Source organism: Silurus meridionalis, chromosome 7, assembly GCF_014805685.1.
Source record: "Silurus meridionalis isolate SWU-2019-XX chromosome 7, ASM1480568v1, whole genome shotgun sequence".
NCBI classification, from domain to species: Eukaryota; Metazoa; Chordata; class Actinopteri; order Siluriformes; family Siluridae; genus Silurus; species Silurus meridionalis.
In genome coordinates this window covers 12,030,674-12,039,664 of record NC_060890.1, presented here as the reverse complement: position 1 = coordinate 12,039,664, position 8,991 = coordinate 12,030,674, and the positions used below count along the sequence as shown (strand labels likewise).

Sequence of the window (8,991 nt, the reverse complement as noted above, 5' to 3'; positions counted from 1 at the left end):
CGATTAATAACTAATAGTCATGTAAAACAAGTACCACTGTCTAACTCCTACAGGGTTTATTTTATTTACTGTGTTTACCCCAGAGTTTTGCTTGGCATAAATAAAATAAGGCTACATTTACCATACGTAAAATGTGTGTTTTGGTTCTTTTCATGGCCATATGTCCTGTTTCCACTTTGCTTTTCATGCCGTTACAAATTATTCATAAGAAACATGTCTCTCCACCTCAACACTGAAAGCAGGTACACTCTGATGTCAGACTTCTGCCCAATGTCACAGGATGAAGTCAGTAGCATGAGATCATTTTTCCATTCACCCTGCACAGTGGACTAGTGTAAGGGACACCTTCAGTCCAAAGTAAGTAACAGAGACTCATCAGGTTCAACTTAGATGAGCACACTCTATCATGTTTTGTCACCTACCTGAAACCTCATTCTAAAGCTTATCAGTCACTCACTCATTCACTCACTCACTCGCTCACTCACACACACACACACACACACATACACACACACACACACACATACCGATTATATAGATAGCTTTACTGCTCTTTCTTTATATCTACTTTACAATATACACTGTTATATATAAGAAGTGACACTCACATGAACCAATATCATAGAGAATCATATAATATACAAACTTGGCCATCCTCTCTTTCTGCTCTGTCCCTAGTTTATCTATCACAACATGACATCAGCCTTTGTCTCAGTTACACATCCTCCCCAGTGTCCTGATGGTTGAGATAACGCAGGAAAGTCACTGATTAGCTGGGAATCTCGTTACATTAGAGCAATGGATCCCTCCCTTCCTCTTTACCCTAATTGAGATCAACAGAGGCAAAAAGCAAGCAGGTGAGTAGAAATCCATCTCTCTCTCTCTCTCTCTCTCTCTCTCTCTCTTGCTCATTCTTTCCCCATCCATTACATGTCCTATAGTCTTTCTGTCTCTCAGATTTTTACTTTGCACAGGCTCTAATTTTAGAGTTTTCTTAATGAAATGCCCTTGATAATCATTCCATGCCCAACCAGCTTAGGGGTGATGTTGATCAATGTTAAAGTCATTTTAAAGGGAACCTATTAATGGCTCACTGAGTATATTACAAGGGTCAGTGACCCCGAAAATGGGTTTACACAAAAAAGGAAATGATGGGCAATGGTCTGTGACTATTTTAGTGTGACTGGTTTAGTAATGGTTATTTTTTTGTAAATCTAAAAAAAACTAAATCCATTTTCATCAATCACACACAAGGCTTTAGTGTTGGCTGGGTGTGAATCCATCCTGTATAAATACATATATATATGTATAAAGGATCATAGCATGTGCCATTCCTCTTTGATCCCTCTGAGGTGCTGATGAGTTTGAATTACAGCATTTGTTATATAGTCTTCCACATTTAGTCATAACACATCAGTCCTAAAGAGATGACAAGTGTTGTTTATGACCATTATCCACAATAGAGATTGCTTGAGCTTATACAATGGCTTGTTCAATGGTATTTGGAAATATTAATTACAAAAAAAGCAATCATGTGTCATTTGATTTTGGCAGTCTAACATGATCATATAATTTTCCCCATGCTATCCAGTTACAACCGTCAATGTTTTTATCATTCTCTGATTATTGTAATTCATTGCTCACAGGAATATGGACAAATTCCAAAAACAAGTAACAACTGGTAATGCAGCAGCAAACATATGAAAACAAACAAGATAAATTAAACCAGTTTTTGGATTAATCCACAGACTTTCTGTTTTCTATAGAATTGACTCTAAAATGCTTAAACAGTATAAAACTTTACCTTGGTGGTGGGGGGATTCATGTTAGAAGATCATCTAATGATAATCCTTAATATTTAACTGAGAATTTCATTTTCTTTTCTTTTTCTGAAATGTTATGTTATTTTGTTTGAAATTGTATTATATAGTTTTCTCATTTGTACTACTATTGTCATTATTTATATTAATTTCATTATAACTGTAGTATAGTATTGTATAGAATAGTATTTCACTTTTTTTTTACTAACTGCTAAACAATTATTATTATTATTATTATTATTATTATTATTATTGCTACACGGAGGCCATTTAGACACTGTTTAAAAAATTGGGTCACCTTGCTGTAAAGACTGGTGCACCGAAATGGTCATATATTAATTGACTAGGTCATGTGATGAAATTTGGTACAGCTCAGGTGAATTGTATTCGTTCCACATAAAGCCCTGGGTGTCAGGTGGCTCGAGTTTTGCAGTATCATACTCCAGGACATGGTGCCAAGGTGAATCTCAGTCACCGTATCCTGTGACCCTTGATCAGAATAGTGGAGTGTATCACCTTTACACCAACCCAACGCATCTTATTCAGCTCTGGGCAATCAATGAGGTGGGTAGATATCTAGTTTCCCCTTAACTGCACAATATGTCCAATGGGTTATTTAACACAATGACAGTACGGGACGACAGTATTAACAGATCAACAGTAGTATGAACAAACTTTCATATGGGCATCAGGAATTCTGCACATAAGACATGAAAAGGTATTTGTGTGTGTTATGTTTCGGGTGTTTTTAATGTAACAGGCATCAGGAAAGTAGCACATTTTTCTGAACTGGCACAAACGTAAGACTGTCCAGTTTAAGGCAGGCATGCATGTGAATAAAATCACGGTACGGAAACACACTGATTCTCGAGAATTCCTCCAAGCTGATTGTTTTTTTTTTTTTTTTAGATATTTAGAAAATGTGTAACATACGCCACCGAGTGGTCAGAACTGGGAAGCATTTACATTCAGACAGACTTTTATTTTCAGGCCTGCCCCTGGTTATAAAATAACAGATAAAAGACAATTTCTTTTTATAATCCAATTATTTCTTCTAAAAATGTATTTTCGTCCAACTTATTTAACTTTTATTTTATTGATCTATTACACAGAAAGTCCACAGTAAAAGAGAGAGGCAATTTTGATCAGATGTAATTAGTTTCTAGTACTAGAGTATATATCTATATGACAAGAATGTTGGTAAAGATGTTAAACTATGATCTTCTTGCTGATAATTACTTTCACAGTGAGTGTATTCATGTTAAACAGCTTACGGTTGGAGAAAGTTCCACTAGATGGCAGAAAAGCTCTCAGTTTACACTAATCCTACTGATGAACTGTACATTCAAGTGGAATAGAATTACTAATTGGTGTTTATTAGTGAAATAACAGCACCACATTTACAAGAATCAAACGAATGAGAATCAAACTTTTGCATAGATTTTATTTTAAAAAAATATTATTGAGTATAATTATATTTCTATTGATAAATATTATTAATGTTATTATTAGTAGTAGTAGTAGAATTAATAACACAATTTCCTTTTGCTTGTCCTTTATGTTTTGATAAACACACACATCATACACATTTTTAAACTTATTTGTGATATAAGTGGTTTGTCTTTAGAAAATTAGCAGCCAAATTGTTTGTATAGAGTAAGAGCTGATGTAATTAGACATGGACAGACTCCCACGTCATAGGATTTATTGGGATTTAGAAATATTTTATAAGCGTGAGTGGTGAAATCCAGAGAGACTGGAAATACTTTATCCTTTCCAAATCTATCAAAACCAGTTATACCTCAGGGTGGTGTAAATGCATGCACGCACGCACGCACGCACGCACGCACACACACACACACACACACACACACACGCACACACATGCACACAAATGCACATTTTTTATTCCATATTACTCCCATTTAAATTGCAGCAAATCTCTTTGAGTAAAGAAACATAATCTTCTTCATATTTTTCAAGATTTAAGCAATAAAAGAACCTCTCTTTCATTCGAATATCTGAAGAAAATGTTTTTATGCTCTACATTGCCTCCTCTTCACCACTCATTTTTCTACCTTTCTCTTAACGTTTTCTTTCCTCTCCAGGCTGTCTGCCTTTTCTCTTCCTTCCTCTTGTTCTCTGCCTCCTCCACAGCATGTCTCAAGTGAAATATGGACCAGAAAGATGAGTGAAAGTTTTGCTGGAGAGAAACATATGGGCTTAGTATGAAGTGTTGAAGGCCAGTAGGTAATAACAAGAGCCTTCTTTGTAAAGCAGGCGGCAGGATTTCAGCTGCATCTTGTTTAACTGTTGCCGAACGCTTAGATGTGTAGAATAATACATGTTTGCACCACATGACATTTGTCTGTTTGCTGCACGGAAATTTAATCTATTATATTTTGTTTCTCTTATGTACATTTTGGCAAAGATCAGAAAGGTTTTAAATAGTAGTATTAATATACTGCAATCATTCCCATTGTACTGGAATTGATGTTAATTAACCACAACTCATTTATCTCTTTGTTATTTTGACTGACCTTCATATAGTTCAATCTGTTGCTGTGTTTTTTGGGTTTTTCTTTTTATCACAGATGATGCTTTTCCATAAATCTGCTGTGCTTTTGATTAGCTCAAGAACGCAAATCTTCACACCTGGAATTTGTTGTGTTTTCTACATTGTTGAATTCTAATTTGTTTTGCCACAGTAGCATTTTTTTACACATGTAATGATTTTGAGTTGGATCTCTGCCATATTACCAAAGCTCAACAACTTCAAGAAAATAACACTGAGTGTAATATCGAATAAAGTCATATAAATCAATATCCATTGATATGAATGGAGGTATTCCAGGTATTATTTAGGTATTATTGTAGTTATAAATCTGGGTCATTTCATTTAAAATATTTCTAAATTTGGATTCTACTTATAGACTATGTTTTTTTGTTGTTGTTGCTTAAAATGGTCCCAATTCATAGACTTTTAAATCACCTTTTGTAAGGATTCAAGCATTTTCCTGAGAATCCAATGATCTACCCACAATTTAAAAACTAATACCAAAACATACAACAAAGTCACCCTCTCTTTTTAAATAAAAAATGTAATTTGCAGAACAATTCATTATGAATTATGATAATAATTAACAGTTTCCAGTGTATTTTTTTTTTGTTTGTTTGAAAAGGTTGGGTAAGTCACAATTGTAGGGTCAAATGACAAGCTATTGTGTCTAGGATTATTAACACAAGATTATAGTTTAGTGTAGTTGTTCAGCGAGTGTTTAGACATTCTCAGGGTAGTGAGAAGAGATCATGCTCCCCCTTTGCACCATCTCCCTTTGCACCCTCAGGCCAGGCCGGAGTGTCAAAACCCCCGCTGGGTTCTGACTGTTTATCTCTTCCGAAGTGGTCGTGATTAATGAGGCCCTGAACACATCCTCTTTCCCCTGAACCAGCTGAGTAAACAGGCCACGTTATTCCAAGTCAGGCCGCTTTGGGAGCACAGCTACAGGTAGCCAAAACGCCGCAACACAGAACAAATTCCTGCCCCAAGATCTCATGGGGGGATGGTGTGTTCACCCTAACACATTGCAGTTCATGTTAACAATTCGGAGTTAGTATTTAAACATTTTCTATATACAGTAAGTTGACCTATTTATTTTAAAAATAATTTGATAAAGAACCATAATGAGTACAGATTTTACCAGTACAGTTAAACATCCTCTATTGATTTTTAGCATGTATAAATAGTCTAGCTCGATATTGGTGACAGCAAGTAAAAAAATACAGTGTTCCTATGGTCACATTGCCACTGGCCAATATCAAGTAGAATCTTATAATATCCAAACCCAGTCTCTTTCCACTCTGCCCCTAGTTAATTGAGGTATTAAGTGATATCTGCCTGCACTTGGTAGGGTGGTGCAACAGGTAGCATTGCTCACCTCACAGCTCCAGGATCCTTGAATCCATCCTCAGCTCAGGTTACAATTGTGAGGGTTCTTCCTCTGTCTGTGTGGATTTCTATCAGATGTTCAGTTTTTCAGCTCATCATCCTAAAAGATGCACAAACACATGAGTGTGTGTGGTGCCCTGCTGTCCAGGGAGTATTCTCACCTTATTTCCAGTGTTCATTTGATAGGCTCTGGGTGTACCATCATTAGGATGAAGTGGTTTATGAAATAAATAAATAATTTCACAATATCCTGGAAATTGCATTTTCTTCTATAGAAAGACTGTACATTGGTGTGGAATGTACACTTTAAAAGCTGTAAGGAAATATAGAAGAGTAACTGTTGTTAAAAATGCCAATGCAAAACGTGATCTCACTTTCAGCAAGAACTACATCAACAACTACATAGAGTGATATAATAGTAGAAATGCAATGCATTAACCTTAAATGAGAAAGAAAATTACAGATTTCAGTATTTACAGATGCAAAAATACACACACAATGGTCTACAGAGATGTGACAAAGTGAGATAATCAGATAAGTCATCTTCTGTTCTATTTCATTTTCATTATATGTATTAAAAAAGTAATCAAGTCCATGTGTGACACACCAAGAGAGTGGTACATGACTCAATATAGGTTGACCCCTACAGTGACATGGTTAAGTGGCTCTGTTATACTTGGAGGGAAACTTTTGCTTGCATGGTTTAAATCAAATTTTTCCTTCGCAAGGGGCAAATGCACATCATTACTTAAGTTACTCTGACTGATCATATTTCTTCTGTAATATTTCTACCAGGATGCCAGTATCCTCATACACAGTGTACAAGGGCTCACTGACTTTTTGATGACTGAGATTTGATGAGGAAATTGATGTGTCTTATATGTTATGGCTTCGACAGTCACCACATTTCAACTCTATGATTATTCATAGGAGATTGTGGACTGAGGAGTTAGACGGTGATCTCTATGACTCTAATCAACACAGCATTTGAGGATATATATTTTAAAAGAATGGCACTCATAACTTCATTACAGTTGCAGAGATGGGTTGAATCTATGCCAAGGCATACTGTCCACTCCAGCATGTTGTTCCCAACAGCCTTCTAAGACACTTTATATTGTTTTTTCCCATTAATTTATAACCTGCCTTATGTTATATTGTCTTTTCTTTTTAGAAGTTAAATACTCAGTTATTTATTTAAAAATTACTTTGAATTATTCTTTAACTACAGAGACATTTAAATGACAGATATATAATTTTTAAGAGTAGTTCTGAGGATAAATTTTAAGAGTAAACAATTGGACTTCTGCATACTACATTTTTTCAGCATTCCTACCTTGCTACTCAAGTGATGAGAACCCTACAATGACCAAAATCACTGATTGCAGGCAGAAGAAATAATGTATTCTATGTTGTTTGTATTCATAAGTTTCTACTCTTCTTCACTGTTAGTTAGACAACATTCAAGCTGTTTTGAGTCCCAGAGTGTTGGCTGTGTTTATTTAGAGGATTATGGAGTCAAATGTTTGTTTCTCGTCCAAAGCCCAGGTGTTAAACGTTGTACTCTTCACTTAGCAGGGGGCTTTTCACAGTGACAGTGTGAGTGTTATGAAGGTTGTTCCCTCTCTCCCTTTCTCAGGTAACATGGCAAGGGTTTTATGTTCTGTCTGTCATCTCACGTTCAGGCCATTTGTCCATAGGCATTTCCTCCTTCATCTGTTTTTGTTTCTGCTTTTGGCGTCTGGCCTCACACCTTTTAAACTGAGGCTGATCTCAGAGTTTGAATGAGGGCAGAGTTTTTACACACAGATGTGTGGGAAACTGCTTGAAAAGCCACGCTCACTCCCTCTCCCCATCATAGTCAATTGCACTTGCTGCTTTTGAGCAGTTTAATGCTTGGTCACTTGAGATGTGAACTTTTCTAACAGACAAATGCTAAGTAAAATTTCTTCTTCCCATATTTTTTGTTCAGTTTGATACTTGTATTTGCGAGTCTCAATATCTGCTCAGGTTATTTCTTAATGAAGCCAGTATGTTCTGGTTGATGTTGCCGTCGGTTCAGGTTTAAAAGATCAGGCTGAGGAAAGAGTATTGCATTGGGTTATAGAGCGATGTAGTGATATACTCTCATAATATAATATATATAATGTATTGGATGATAGATAGAAATAGTTGCTCTGCCAATGTATTATGTCATTTTCATGTCATTTTTTTTAATCAGATACTGTAATATACCAGAATCATGGTTATTTTAATGTTTTGCATACAACTTCCCCTTTATTTTAAACAGAGGTGTGGACTGAGTGATAGGGAGTGGGGTGAATGGCCTGATTACTAGTGACAGTGACTGGAGACATCTCAGAGGCACTCGTTTGTTCTCACAATTACCCCAACTTCTTCCAGAGTGGAATTTGAAGTATAAGAAACACATGTAGTTTGGGTTTCATGGGGTGCTTATTACAGTCGGTGTTAAAGTGACATGAAATACTTATTATAGGCTTCTGTAGGCAATATATATGATGCTGGGATGACAAAAGCAATTTTAATAGCCAAATAAAATTTCAGAGTTATTTCTACTGAATTAATCAATTTAGTATGAAAATGCCAGATGTGGTTAGTGGGAATTTTATCTCTTTGCAAAGGTTATTACAAAAGGTAATTAGTTGAGATGCAGTACATATTGATTATGTGCTCGGAGGCATTCCAAGAGAGTGTCAGTGGTTATGTGCATTGTTAGATAGACTCCAGACATGTCTGTACATCTATAACAGCGTTAAAGTTGTGTGGTTTCAGAAACATGCCGTCATACTCATAACTTGTTTGGTAACATTACCAGCCTCTTAAGCAGCTGCACTAATTCCTCTAATTCCTCTCTTTCTCTACCTATCCCGCGGCATCCTAAGGTTGCATCAGCTCTAGTCGTGTCCCACCTCATGAAGATTGTGGACCTTTAAACTAGTAGATGCTGACCCCACAAACATCCCCAACCATCTAGAGACGTACCAGCGGCATTTGGATTTCACTTCATGTATACTTTGGACATTGGACCTCTTTGAGTGTTTAAAGGCTCTGGCATGGAGAAGCTGGTGTTGGATCTATGATGATCGCAAATTTTGAGATATTTTATGAGTTGCTAAGTGGCTCCTATTTTCTATAAACTCAAATGACTGTATAAGACTGTAGAAAGGACATTACTCACAATCTTACAATCGGGTGCTCATG

General features: G+C 36.2%; 1 long non-coding RNA gene across 2 annotated transcripts in view; it reads left to right on the top strand.

Annotated features, from left to right (window-relative positions):
* The first annotated feature begins 2,235 nt into the window (after positions 1–2,235).
* Positions 2,236–8,991, top strand: part of LOC124389232 — a 77,246-nt gene continuing 70,490 nt past the window's right edge. For both annotated transcript variants that reach the window (XR_006926535.1, XR_006926536.1), the window contains exon 1: positions 2,236–2,384. This is a non-coding gene — a long non-coding RNA (uncharacterized LOC124389232). The remainder of the gene's footprint in view (positions 2,385–8,991) is intronic.